The sequence below is a fragment of the Astyanax mexicanus genome, chromosome 21 (assembly GCF_023375975.1).
Source record: "Astyanax mexicanus isolate ESR-SI-001 chromosome 21, AstMex3_surface, whole genome shotgun sequence".
Lineage (NCBI taxonomy): Eukaryota > Metazoa > Chordata > Actinopteri > Characiformes > Acestrorhamphidae > Astyanax > Astyanax mexicanus.
In genome coordinates, this window is record NC_064428.1 from 261212 (window position 1) to 270873 (window position 9662).

Sequence of the window (9662 nt, forward strand, 5' to 3'; positions counted from 1 at the left end):
ATTACTAGTTTGTTATCTGAAACCCAACATAGATGAAGTTGCATAAGTAGTCTTGATGAGAGCTCTGCAATGGCTTACGGTCACACTACCCTGAGAACGCCCGATCTCGTCTGATCTCGGAAGCTAAGCAGGGTTTGGCCTGGTTAGTACTTGGATGGGAGACCACCTGGGAATACCAGGTGCTGTAAGCTTTTCCCCTCTTGCTTCCATTACCATGGTCTTGTTATACATTACTAGTTTGTTATCTGAAACCCAACATAGATGAAGTTGCATAAGTAGTCTTGATGAGAGCTCTGCAATGGCTTACGGTCACACTACCCTGAGAACGCCCGATCTCGTCTGATCTCGGAAGCTAAGCAGGGTTTGGCCTGGTTAGTACTTGGATGGGAGACCACCTGGGAATACCAGGTGCTGTAAGCTTTTCCCCTCTTGCTTCCATTACCATGGTCTTGTTATACATTACTAGTTTGTTATCTGAAACCCAACATAGATGAAGTTGCATAAGTAGTCTTGATGAGAGCTCTGCAATGGCTTACGGTCACACTACCCTGAGAACGCCCGATCTCGTCTGATCTCGGAAGCTAAGCAGGGTTTGGCCTGGTTAGTACTTGGATGGGAGACCACCTGGGAATACCAGGTGCTGTAAGCTTTTCCCCTCTTGCTTCCATTACCATGGTCTTGTTATACATTACTAGTTTGTTATCTGAAACCCAACATAGATGAAGTTGCATAAGTAGTCTTGATGAGAGCTCTGCAATGGCTTACGGTCACACTACTCTGAGAACGCCCGATCTCGTCTGATCTCGGAAGCTAAGCAGGGTTTGGCCTGGTTAGTACTTGGATGGGAGACCACCTGGGAATACCAGGTGCTGTAAGCTTTTCCCCTCTTGCTTCCATTACCATGGTCTTGTTATACATTACTAGTTTGTTATCTGAAACCCAACATAGATGAAGTTGCATAAGTAGTCTTGATGAGAGCTCTGCAATGGCTTACGGTCACACTACCCTGAGAACGCCCGATCTCGTCTGATCTCGGAAGCTAAGCAGGGTTTGGCCTGGTTAGTACTTGGATGGGAGACCACCTGGGAATACCAGGTGCTGTAAGCTTTTCCCCTCTTGCTTCCATTACCATGGTCTTGTTATACATTACTAGTTTGTTATCTGAAACCCAACATAGATGAAGTTGCATAAGTAGTCTTGATGAGAGCTCTGCAATGGCTTACGGTCACACTACCCTGAGAACGCCCGATCTCGTCTGATCTCGGAAGCTAAGCAGGGTTTGGCCTGGTTAGTACTTGGATGGGAGACCACCTGGGAATACCAGGTGCTGTAAGCTTTTCCCCTCTTACTTCCATTACCATGGTCTTGTTATACATTACTAGTTTGTTATCTGAAACCCAACATAGATGAAGTTGCATAAGTAGTCTTGATGAGAGCTCTGCAATGGTTTACGGTCACACTACCCTGAGAACGCCCGATCTCGTCTGATCTCGGAAGCTAAGCAGGGTTTGGCCTGGTTAGTACTTGGATGGGAGACCACCTGGGAATACCAGGTGCTGTAAGCTTTTCCCCTCTTGCTTCCATTACCATGGTCTTGTTATACATTACTAGTTTGTTATCTGAAACCCAACATAGATGAAGTTGCATAAGTAGTCTTGATGAGAGCTCTGCAATGGCTTACGGTCACACTACCCTGAGAACGCCCGATCTCGTCTGATCTCGGAAGCTAAGCAGGGTTTGGCCTGGTTAGTACTTGGATGGGAGACCACCTGGGAATACCAGGTGCTGTAAGCTTTTCCCCTCTTGCTTCCATTACCATGGTCTTGTTATACATTACTAGTTTGTTATCTGAAACCCAACATAGATGAAGTTGCATAAGTAGTCTTGATGAGAGCTCTGCAATGGCTTACGGTCACACTACCCTGAGAACGCCGCCTGATCTCGTCTGATCTCGGAAGCTAAGCAGGGTTTGGCCTGGTTAGTACTTGGATGGGAGACCACCTGGGAATACCAGGTGCTGTAAGCTTTTCCCCTCTTGCTTCCATTACCATGGTCTTGTTATACATTACTAGTTTGTTATCTGAAACCCAACATAGAGGAAGTTGCATAAGTAGTCTTGATGAGAGCTCTGCAATGGCTTACGGTGACACTACCCTGAGAACGCCCGATCTCGTCTGATCTCGGAAGCTAAGCAGGGTTTGGCCTGGTTAGTACTTGGATGGGAGACCACCTGGGAATACCAGGTGCTGTAAGCTTTTCCCCTCTTGCTTCCATTACCATGGTCTTGTTATACATTACTAGTTTGTTATCTGAAACCCAACATAGATGAAGTTGCATAAGTAGTCTTGATGAGAGCTCTGCAATGGCTTACGGTCACACTACCCTGAGAACGCCCGATCTCGTCTGATCTCGGAAGCTAAGCAGGGTTTGGCCTGGTTAGTACTTGGATGGGAGACCACCTGGGAATACCAGGTGCTGTAAGCTTTTCCCCTCTTGCTTCCATTACCATGGTCTTGTTATACATTACTAGTTTGTTATCTGAAACCCAACATAGATGAAGTTGCATAAGTAGTCTTGATGAGAGCTCTGCAATGGCTTACGGTCACACTACCCTGAGAACGCCCGATCTCGTCTGATCTCGGAAGCTAAGCAGGGTTTGGCCTGGTTAGTACTTGGATGGGAGACCACCTGGGAATACCAGGTGCTGTAAGCTTTTCCCCTCTTGCTTCCATTACCATGGTCTTGTTATACATTACTAGTTTGTTATCTGAAACCCAACATAGATGAAGTTGCATAAGTAGTCTTGATGAGAGCTCTGCAATGGCTTACGGTCACACTACCCTGAGAACGCCCGATCTCGTCTGATCTCGGAAGCTAAGCAGGGTTTGGCCTGGTTAGTACTTGGATGGGAGACCACCTGGGAATACCAGGTGCTGTAAGCTTTTCCCCTCTTGCTTCCATTACCATGGTCTTGTTATACATTACTAGTTTGTTATCTGAAACCCAACATAGATGAAGTTGCATAAGTAGTCTTGATGAGAGCTCTGCAATGGCTTACGGTCACACTACCCTGAGAACGCCCGATCTCGTCTGATCTCGGAAGCTAAGCAGGGTTTGGCCTGGTTAGTACTTGGATGGGAGACCACCTGGGAATACCAGGTGCTGTAAGCTTTTCCCCTCTTGCTTCCATTACCATGGTCTTGTTATACATTACTAGTTTGTTATCTGAAACCCAACATAGATGAAGTTGCATAAGTAGTCTTGATGAGAGCTCTGCAACGGCTTACGGTCACACTACCCTGAGAACGCCCGATCTCGTCTGATCTCGGAAGCTAAGCAGGGTTTGGCCTGGTTAGTACTTGGATGGGAGACCACCTGGGAATACCAGGTGCTGTAAGCTTTTCCCCTCTTGCTTCCATTACCATGGTCTTGTTATACATTACTAGTTTGTTATCTGAAACCCAACATAGATGAAGTTGCATAAGTAGTCTTGATGAGAGCTCTGCAATGGCTTACGGTCACACTACCCTGAGAACGCCCGATCTCGTCTGATCTCGGAGGCTAAGCAGGGTTTGGCCTGGTTAGTACTTGGATGGGAGACCACCTGGGAATACCAGGTGCTGTAAGCTTTTCCCCTCTTGCTTCCATTACCATGGTCTTGTTATACATTACTAGTTTGTTATCTGAAACCCAACATAGATGAAGTTGCATAAGTAGTCTTGATGAGAGCTCTGCAACGGCTTACGGTCACACTACCCTGAGAACGCCCGATCTCGTCTGATCTCGGAAGCTAAGCAGGGTTTGGCCTGGTTAGTACTTGGATGGGAGACCACCTGGGAATACCAGGTGCTGTAAGCTTTTTCCCTCTTGCTTCCATTACCATGGTCTTGTTATACATTACTAGTTTGTTATCTGAAACCCAACATAGATGAAGTTGCATAAGTAGTCTTGATGAGAGCTCTGCAATGGCTTACGGTCACACTACCCTGAGAACGCCCGATCTCGTCTGATCTCGGAAGCTAAGCAGGGTTTGGCCTGGTTAGTACTTGGATGGGAGACCACCTGGGAATACCAGGTGCTGTAAGCTTTTCCCCTCTTGCTTCCATTACCATGGTCTTGTTATACATTACTAGTTTGTTATCTGAAACCCAACATAGATGAAGTTGCATAAGTAGTCTTGATGAGAGCTCTGCAATGGCTTACGGTCACACTACCCTGAGAACGCCCGATCTCGTCTGATCTCGGAAGCTAAGCAGGGTTTGGCCTGGTTAGTACTTGGATGGGAGACCACCTGGGAATACCAGGTGCTGTAAGCTTTTCCCCTCTTGCTTCCATTACCATGGTCTTGTTATACATTACTAGTTTGTTATCTGAAACCCAACATAGATGAACTTGCATAAGTAGTCTTGATGAGAGCTCTGCAATGGCTTACGGTCACACTACCCTGAGAACGCCCGATCTCGTCTGATCTCGGAAGCTAAGCAGGGTTTGTCCTGGTTAGTACTTGGATGGGAGACCACCTGGGAATACCAGGTGCTGTAAGCTTTTCCCCTCTTGCTTCCATTACCATGGTCTTGTTATACATTACTAGTTTGTTATCTGAAACCCAACATAGATGAAGTTGCATAAGTAGTCTTGATGAGAGCTCTGCAATGGCTTACGGTCACACTACCCTGAGAACGCCCGATCTCGTCTGATCTCGGAAGCTAAGCAGGGTTTGGCCTGGTTAGTACTTGGATGGGAGACCACCTGGGAATACCAGGTGCTGTAAGCTTTTCCCCTCTTGCTTCCATTACCATGGTCTTGTTATACATTACTAGTTTGTTATCTGAAACCCAACATAGATGAAGTTGCATAAGTAGTCTTGATGAGAGCTCTGCAACGGCTTACGGTCACACTACCCTGAGAACGCCCGATCTCGTCTGATCTCGGAAGCTAAGCAGGGTTTGGCCTGGTTAGTACTTAGATGGGAGACCACCTGGGAATACCAGGTGCTGTAAGCTTTTCCCCTCTTGCTTCCATTACCATGGTCTTGTTATACATTACTAGTTTGTTATCTGAAACCCAACATAGATGAAGTTGCATAAGTAGTCTTGATGAGAGCTCTGCAATGGCTTACGGTCACACTACCCTGAGAACGCCCGATCTCGTCTGATCTCGGAAGCTAAGCAGGGTTTGGCCTGGTTAGTACTTGGATGGGAGACCACCTGGGAATACCAGGTGCTGTAAGCTTTTCCCCTCTTGCTTCCATTACCATGGTCTTGTTATACATTACTAGTTTGTTATCTGAAACCCAACATAGATGAAGTTGCATAAGTAGTCTTGATGAGAGCTCTGCAATGGCTTACGGTCACACTACCCTGAGAACGCCCGATCTCGTCTGATCTCGGAAGCTAAGCAGGGTTTGGCCTGGTTAGTACATGGATGGGAGACCACCTGGGAATACCAGGTGCTGTAAGCTTTTCCCCTCTTGCTTCCATTACCATGGTCTTGTTATACATTACTAGTTTGTTATCTGAAACCCAACATAGATGAAGTTGCATAAGTAGTCTTGATGAGAGCTCTGCAATGGCTTACGGTCACACTACCCTGAGAACGCCCGATCTCGTCTGATCTCGGAAGCTAAGCAGGGTTTGGCCTGGTTAGTACTTGGATGGGAGACCACCTGGGAATACCAGGTGCTGTAAGCTTTTCCCCTCTTGCTTCCATTACCATGGTCTTGTTATACATTACTAGTTTGTTATCTGAAACCCAACATAGATGAAGTAGCATAAGTAGTCGTGATGAGAGCTCTGCAATGGCTTACGGTCACACTACCCTGAGAAAGCCCGATCTCGTCTGATCTCGGAAGCTAAGCAGGGTTTGGTCTGGTTAGTACTTGGATGGGGGAATACCAGGTGCTGTAAGCTTTTCCCCTCTTGCTTCCATTACCATGGTCTTGTTATACATTACTAGTTTGTTATCTGAAACCCAACATAGATGAAGTTGCATAAGTAGTCTTGATGAGAGCTCTGCAATGGCTTACGGTCACACTACCCTGAGAACGCCCGATCTAGTCTGATCTCGGAAGCTAAGCAGGGTTTGGCCTGGTTAGTACTTGGATGGGAGACCACCTGGGAATACCAGGTGCTGTAAGCTTTTCCCCTCTTGCTTCCATTACCATGGTCTTGTTATACATTACTAGTTTGTTATCTGAAACCCAACATAGATGAAGTTGCATAAGTAGTCTTGATGAGAGCTCTGCAATGGCTTACGGTCACACTACCCTGAGAACGCCTGATCTCGTCTGATCTCGGAAGCTAAGCAGGGTTTGGCCTGGTTAGTACTTGGATGGGAGACCACCTGGGAATACCAGGTGCTGTAAGCTTTTCCCCTCTTGCTTCCATTACCATGGTCTTGTTATACATTACTAGTTTGTTATCTGAAACCCAACATAGAGGAAGTTGCATAAGTAGTCTTGATGAGAGCTCTGCAATGGCTTACGGTGACACTACCCTGAGAACGCCCGATCTCGTCTGATCTCGGAAGCTAAGCAGGGTTTGGCCTGGTTAGTACTTGGATGGGAGACCACCTGGGAATACCAGGTGCTGTAAGCTTTTCCCCTCTTGCTTCCATTACCATGGTCTTGTTATACATTACTAGTTTGTTATCTGAAACCCAACATAGATGAAGTTGCATAAGTAGTCTTGATGAGAGCTCTGCAATGGCTTACGGTCACACTACCCTGAGAACGCCCGATCTCGTCTGATCTCGGAAGCTAAGCAGGGTTTGGCCTGGTTAGTACTTGGATGGGAGACCACCTGGGAATACCAGGTGCTGTAAGCTTTTCCCCTCTTGCTTCCATTACCATGGTCTTGTTATACATTACTAGTTTGTTATCTGAAACCCAACATAGATGAAGTTGCATAAGTAGTCTTGATGAGAGCTCTGCAATGGCTTACGGTCACACTACCCTGAGAACGCCCGATCTCGTCTGATCTCGGAAGCTAAGCAGGGTTTGGCCTGGTTAGTACTTGGATGGGAGACCACCTGGGAATACCAGGTGCTGTAAGCTTTTCCCCTCTTGCTTCCATTACCATGGTCTTGTTATACATTACTAGTTTGTTATCTGAAACCCAACATAGATGAAGTTGCATAAGTAGTCTTGATGAGAGCTCTGCAATGGCTTACGGTCACACTACCCTGAGAACGCCCGATCTCGTCTGATCTCGGAAGCTAAGCAGGGTTTGGCCTGGTTAGTACTTGGATGGGAGACCACCTGGGAATACCAGGTGCTGTAAGCTTTTCCCCTCTTGCTTCCATTACCATGGTCTTGTTATACATTACTAGTTTGTTATCTGAAACCCAACATAGATGAAGTTGCATAAGTAGTCTTGATGAGAGCTCTGCAACGGCTTACGGTCACACTACCCTGAGAACGCCCGATCTCGTCTGATCTCGGAAGCTAAGCAGGGTTTGGCCTGGTTAGTACTTGGATGGGAGACCACCTGGGAATACCAGGTGCTGTAAGCTTTTTCCCTCTTGCTTCCATTACCATGGTCTTGTTATACATTACTAGTTTGTTATCTGAAACCCAACATAGATGAAGTTGCATAAGTAGTCTTGATGAGAGCTCTGCAATGGCTTACGGTCACACTACCCTGAGAACGCCCGATCTCGTCTGATCTCGGAAGCTAAGCAGGGTTTGGCCTGGTTAGTACTTGGATGGGAGACCACCTGGGAATACCAGGTGCTGTAAGCTTTTCCCCTCTTGCTTCCATTACCATGGTCTTGTTATACATTACTAGTTTGTTATCTGAAACCCAACATAGATGAAGTTGCATAAGTAGTCTTGATGAGAGCTCTGCAACGGCTTACGGTCACACTACCCTGAGAACGCCCGATCTCGTCTGATCTCGGAAGCTAAGCAGGGTTTGGCCTGGTTAGTACTTGGATGGGAGACCACCTGGGAATACCAGGTGCTGTAAGCTTTTCCCCTCTTGCTTCCATTACCATGGTCTTGTTATACATTACTAGTTTGTTATCTGAAACCCAACATAGATGAAGTTGCATAAGTAGTCTTGATGAGAGCTCTGCAATGGCTTACGGTCACACTACCCTGAGAACGCCTGATCTCGTCTGATCTCGGAAGCTAAGCAGGGTTTGGCCTGGTTAGTACTTGGATGGGAGACCACCTGGGAATACCAGGTACTGTAAGCTTTTCCCCTCTTGCTTCCATTACCATGGTCTTGTTATACATTACTAGTTTGTTATCTGAAACCCAACATAGATGAAGTTGCATAAGTAGTCTTGATGAGAGCTCTGCAATGGCTTACGGTCACACTACCCTGAGAACGCCCGATCTCGTCTGATCTCGGAAGCTAAGCAGGGTTTGGCCTGGTTAGTACTTGGATGGGAGACCACCTGGGAATACCAGGTGCTGTAAGCTTTTCCCCTCTTGCTTCCATTACCATGGTCTTGTTATACATTACTAGTTTGTTATCTGAAACCCAACATAGATGAACTTGCATAAGTAGTCTTGATGAGAGCTCTGCAATGGCTTACGGTCACACTACCCTGAGAACGCCCGATCTCGTCTGATCTCGGAAGCTAAGCAGGGTTTGTCCTGGTTAGTACTTGGATGGGAGACCACCTGGGAATACCAGGTGCTGTAAGCTTTTCCCCTCTTGCTTCCATTACCATGGTCTTGTTATACATTACTAGTTTGTTATCTGAAACCCAACATAGATGAAGTTGCATAAGTAGTCTTGATGAGAGCTCTGCAATGGCTTACGGTCACACTACCCTGAGAACGCCCGATCTCGTCTGATCTCGGAAGCTAAGCAGGGTTTGGCCTGGTTAGTACTTGGATGGGAGACCACCTGGGAATACCAGGTGCTGTAAGCTTTTCCCCTCTTGCTTCCATTACCATGGTCTTGTTATACATTACTAGTTTGTTATCTGAAACCCAACATAGATGAAGTTGCATAAGTAGTCTTGATGAGAGCTCTGCAACGGCTTACGGTCACACTACCCTGAGAACGCCCGATCTCGTCTGATCTCGGAAGCTAAGCAGGGTTTGGCCTGGTTAGTACTTAGATGGGAGACCACCTGGGAATACCAGGTGCTGTAAGCTTTTCCCCTCTTGCTTCCATTACCATGGTCTTGTTATACATTACTAGTTTGTTATCTGAAACCCAACATAGATGAAGTTGCATAAGTAGTCTTGATGAGAGCTCTGCAATGGCTTACGGTCACACTACCCTGAGAACGCCCGATCTCGTCTGATCTCGGAAGCTAAGCAGGGTTTGGCCTGGTTAGTACTTGGATGGGAGACCACCTGGGAATACCAGGTGCTGTAAGCTTTTCCCCTCTTGCTTCCATTACCATGGTCTTGTTATACATTACTAGTTTGTTATCTGAAACCCAACATAGATGAAGTTGCATAAGTAGTCTTGATGAGAGCTCTGCAATGGCTTACGGTCACACTACCCTGAGAACGCCAGATCTCGTCTGATCTCGGAAGCTAAGCAGGGTTTGGCCTGGTTAGTACTTGGATGGGAGACCACCTGGGAATACCAGGTGCTGTAAGCTTTTCCCCTCTTGCTTCCATTACCATGGTCTTGTTATACATTACTAGTTTTTGTTATCTGAAACCCAACATAGATGAAGTTGCATAAGTA

General features: G+C 46.6%; 41 non-coding genes and 1 pseudogene across 41 annotated transcripts; all 42 read left to right on the forward strand.

Moving 5' to 3' along the window:
- The first annotated feature begins 72 nt into the window (after positions 1–72).
- Positions 73–191, forward strand: LOC125786253 (5S ribosomal RNA). The gene has a single exon (XR_007428378.1). It is a non-coding gene; the product is annotated as a 5S ribosomal RNA (ribosomal RNA).
- A 110-nt stretch (positions 192–301) lies between these two features.
- Positions 302–420, forward strand: LOC125786255 (5S ribosomal RNA). The gene has a single exon (XR_007428379.1). It is a non-coding gene; the product is annotated as a 5S ribosomal RNA (ribosomal RNA).
- Positions 421–530: 110 nt separating this feature from the next.
- LOC125786256 (5S ribosomal RNA) lies at positions 531–649 on the forward strand. The gene has a single exon (XR_007428380.1). It is a non-coding gene; the product is annotated as a 5S ribosomal RNA (ribosomal RNA).
- A 110-nt stretch (positions 650–759) lies between these two features.
- LOC125786441 (5S ribosomal RNA) lies at positions 760–878 on the forward strand. Its single transcript, XR_007428549.1, has one exon. It is a non-coding gene; the product is annotated as a 5S ribosomal RNA (ribosomal RNA).
- Positions 879–988: 110 nt separating this feature from the next.
- LOC125786257 (5S ribosomal RNA) lies at positions 989–1107 on the forward strand. The gene has a single exon (XR_007428381.1). It is a non-coding gene; the product is annotated as a 5S ribosomal RNA (ribosomal RNA).
- A 110-nt stretch (positions 1108–1217) lies between these two features.
- Positions 1218–1336, forward strand: LOC125786258 (5S ribosomal RNA). Its single transcript, XR_007428382.1, has one exon. It is a non-coding gene; the product is annotated as a 5S ribosomal RNA (ribosomal RNA).
- Positions 1337–1446: 110 nt separating this feature from the next.
- LOC125786412 (5S ribosomal RNA) lies at positions 1447–1565 on the forward strand. Its single transcript, XR_007428521.1, has one exon. It is a non-coding gene; the product is annotated as a 5S ribosomal RNA (ribosomal RNA).
- A 110-nt stretch (positions 1566–1675) lies between these two features.
- LOC125786259 (5S ribosomal RNA) lies at positions 1676–1794 on the forward strand. The gene has a single exon (XR_007428383.1). It is a non-coding gene; the product is annotated as a 5S ribosomal RNA (ribosomal RNA).
- Positions 1795–1904: 110 nt separating this feature from the next.
- LOC125786691 (5S ribosomal RNA) lies at positions 1905–2026 on the forward strand. The gene has a single exon (XR_007428777.1). It is a non-coding gene; the product is annotated as a 5S ribosomal RNA (ribosomal RNA).
- Positions 2027–2136: 110 nt separating this feature from the next.
- Positions 2137–2255, forward strand: LOC125786457 (5S ribosomal RNA). The gene has a single exon (XR_007428563.1). It is a non-coding gene; the product is annotated as a 5S ribosomal RNA (ribosomal RNA).
- A 110-nt stretch (positions 2256–2365) lies between these two features.
- Positions 2366–2484, forward strand: LOC125786260 (5S ribosomal RNA). The gene has a single exon (XR_007428384.1). It is a non-coding gene; the product is annotated as a 5S ribosomal RNA (ribosomal RNA).
- A 110-nt stretch (positions 2485–2594) lies between these two features.
- On the forward strand, positions 2595–2713 carry LOC125786262 (5S ribosomal RNA). The gene has a single exon (XR_007428386.1). It is a non-coding gene; the product is annotated as a 5S ribosomal RNA (ribosomal RNA).
- Positions 2714–2823: 110 nt separating this feature from the next.
- Positions 2824–2942, forward strand: LOC125786263 (5S ribosomal RNA). The gene has a single exon (XR_007428387.1). It is a non-coding gene; the product is annotated as a 5S ribosomal RNA (ribosomal RNA).
- A 110-nt stretch (positions 2943–3052) lies between these two features.
- Positions 3053–3171, forward strand: LOC125786264 (5S ribosomal RNA). The gene has a single exon (XR_007428388.1). It is a non-coding gene; the product is annotated as a 5S ribosomal RNA (ribosomal RNA).
- A 110-nt stretch (positions 3172–3281) lies between these two features.
- Positions 3282–3400, forward strand: LOC125786266 (5S ribosomal RNA). Its single transcript, XR_007428389.1, has one exon. It is a non-coding gene; the product is annotated as a 5S ribosomal RNA (ribosomal RNA).
- Positions 3401–3510: 110 nt separating this feature from the next.
- Positions 3511–3629, forward strand: LOC125786512 (5S ribosomal RNA). The gene has a single exon (XR_007428614.1). It is a non-coding gene; the product is annotated as a 5S ribosomal RNA (ribosomal RNA).
- A 110-nt stretch (positions 3630–3739) lies between these two features.
- LOC125786267 (5S ribosomal RNA) lies at positions 3740–3858 on the forward strand. Its single transcript, XR_007428390.1, has one exon. It is a non-coding gene; the product is annotated as a 5S ribosomal RNA (ribosomal RNA).
- A 110-nt stretch (positions 3859–3968) lies between these two features.
- Positions 3969–4087, forward strand: LOC125786268 (5S ribosomal RNA). Its single transcript, XR_007428391.1, has one exon. It is a non-coding gene; the product is annotated as a 5S ribosomal RNA (ribosomal RNA).
- Positions 4088–4197: 110 nt separating this feature from the next.
- On the forward strand, positions 4198–4316 carry LOC125786269 (5S ribosomal RNA). The gene has a single exon (XR_007428392.1). It is a non-coding gene; the product is annotated as a 5S ribosomal RNA (ribosomal RNA).
- Positions 4317–4426: 110 nt separating this feature from the next.
- LOC125786521 (5S ribosomal RNA) lies at positions 4427–4545 on the forward strand. Its single transcript, XR_007428622.1, has one exon. It is a non-coding gene; the product is annotated as a 5S ribosomal RNA (ribosomal RNA).
- Positions 4546–4655: 110 nt separating this feature from the next.
- On the forward strand, positions 4656–4774 carry LOC125786270 (5S ribosomal RNA). Its single transcript, XR_007428393.1, has one exon. It is a non-coding gene; the product is annotated as a 5S ribosomal RNA (ribosomal RNA).
- Positions 4775–4884: 110 nt separating this feature from the next.
- On the forward strand, positions 4885–5003 carry LOC125786406 (5S ribosomal RNA). Its single transcript, XR_007428516.1, has one exon. It is a non-coding gene; the product is annotated as a 5S ribosomal RNA (ribosomal RNA).
- A 110-nt stretch (positions 5004–5113) lies between these two features.
- Positions 5114–5232, forward strand: LOC125786271 (5S ribosomal RNA). The gene has a single exon (XR_007428394.1). It is a non-coding gene; the product is annotated as a 5S ribosomal RNA (ribosomal RNA).
- A 110-nt stretch (positions 5233–5342) lies between these two features.
- LOC125786527 (5S ribosomal RNA) lies at positions 5343–5461 on the forward strand. The gene has a single exon (XR_007428628.1). It is a non-coding gene; the product is annotated as a 5S ribosomal RNA (ribosomal RNA).
- Positions 5462–5571: 110 nt separating this feature from the next.
- LOC125786272 (5S ribosomal RNA) lies at positions 5572–5690 on the forward strand. The gene has a single exon (XR_007428395.1). It is a non-coding gene; the product is annotated as a 5S ribosomal RNA (ribosomal RNA).
- A 110-nt stretch (positions 5691–5800) lies between these two features.
- Positions 5801–5909, forward strand: LOC125786158 (5S ribosomal RNA; annotated as a pseudogene).
- Positions 5910–6019: 110 nt separating this feature from the next.
- LOC125786566 (5S ribosomal RNA) lies at positions 6020–6138 on the forward strand. The gene has a single exon (XR_007428663.1). It is a non-coding gene; the product is annotated as a 5S ribosomal RNA (ribosomal RNA).
- A 110-nt stretch (positions 6139–6248) lies between these two features.
- On the forward strand, positions 6249–6367 carry LOC125786472 (5S ribosomal RNA). Its single transcript, XR_007428577.1, has one exon. It is a non-coding gene; the product is annotated as a 5S ribosomal RNA (ribosomal RNA).
- Positions 6368–6477: 110 nt separating this feature from the next.
- On the forward strand, positions 6478–6596 carry LOC125786459 (5S ribosomal RNA). Its single transcript, XR_007428565.1, has one exon. It is a non-coding gene; the product is annotated as a 5S ribosomal RNA (ribosomal RNA).
- Positions 6597–6706: 110 nt separating this feature from the next.
- Positions 6707–6825, forward strand: LOC125786274 (5S ribosomal RNA). Its single transcript, XR_007428397.1, has one exon. It is a non-coding gene; the product is annotated as a 5S ribosomal RNA (ribosomal RNA).
- A 110-nt stretch (positions 6826–6935) lies between these two features.
- Positions 6936–7054, forward strand: LOC125786275 (5S ribosomal RNA). Its single transcript, XR_007428398.1, has one exon. It is a non-coding gene; the product is annotated as a 5S ribosomal RNA (ribosomal RNA).
- A 110-nt stretch (positions 7055–7164) lies between these two features.
- On the forward strand, positions 7165–7283 carry LOC125786277 (5S ribosomal RNA). The gene has a single exon (XR_007428399.1). It is a non-coding gene; the product is annotated as a 5S ribosomal RNA (ribosomal RNA).
- Positions 7284–7393: 110 nt separating this feature from the next.
- On the forward strand, positions 7394–7512 carry LOC125786278 (5S ribosomal RNA). The gene has a single exon (XR_007428400.1). It is a non-coding gene; the product is annotated as a 5S ribosomal RNA (ribosomal RNA).
- Positions 7513–7622: 110 nt separating this feature from the next.
- On the forward strand, positions 7623–7741 carry LOC125786279 (5S ribosomal RNA). The gene has a single exon (XR_007428401.1). It is a non-coding gene; the product is annotated as a 5S ribosomal RNA (ribosomal RNA).
- Positions 7742–7851: 110 nt separating this feature from the next.
- Positions 7852–7970, forward strand: LOC125786281 (5S ribosomal RNA). Its single transcript, XR_007428403.1, has one exon. It is a non-coding gene; the product is annotated as a 5S ribosomal RNA (ribosomal RNA).
- A 110-nt stretch (positions 7971–8080) lies between these two features.
- Positions 8081–8199, forward strand: LOC125786462 (5S ribosomal RNA). The gene has a single exon (XR_007428568.1). It is a non-coding gene; the product is annotated as a 5S ribosomal RNA (ribosomal RNA).
- Positions 8200–8309: 110 nt separating this feature from the next.
- Positions 8310–8428, forward strand: LOC125786282 (5S ribosomal RNA). Its single transcript, XR_007428404.1, has one exon. It is a non-coding gene; the product is annotated as a 5S ribosomal RNA (ribosomal RNA).
- Positions 8429–8538: 110 nt separating this feature from the next.
- On the forward strand, positions 8539–8657 carry LOC125786522 (5S ribosomal RNA). Its single transcript, XR_007428623.1, has one exon. It is a non-coding gene; the product is annotated as a 5S ribosomal RNA (ribosomal RNA).
- Positions 8658–8767: 110 nt separating this feature from the next.
- LOC125786283 (5S ribosomal RNA) lies at positions 8768–8886 on the forward strand. The gene has a single exon (XR_007428405.1). It is a non-coding gene; the product is annotated as a 5S ribosomal RNA (ribosomal RNA).
- A 110-nt stretch (positions 8887–8996) lies between these two features.
- Positions 8997–9115, forward strand: LOC125786407 (5S ribosomal RNA). The gene has a single exon (XR_007428517.1). It is a non-coding gene; the product is annotated as a 5S ribosomal RNA (ribosomal RNA).
- A 110-nt stretch (positions 9116–9225) lies between these two features.
- Positions 9226–9344, forward strand: LOC125786284 (5S ribosomal RNA). The gene has a single exon (XR_007428406.1). It is a non-coding gene; the product is annotated as a 5S ribosomal RNA (ribosomal RNA).
- A 110-nt stretch (positions 9345–9454) lies between these two features.
- Positions 9455–9573, forward strand: LOC125786541 (5S ribosomal RNA). Its single transcript, XR_007428640.1, has one exon. It is a non-coding gene; the product is annotated as a 5S ribosomal RNA (ribosomal RNA).
- Positions 9574–9662: the final 89 nt, after the last annotated feature.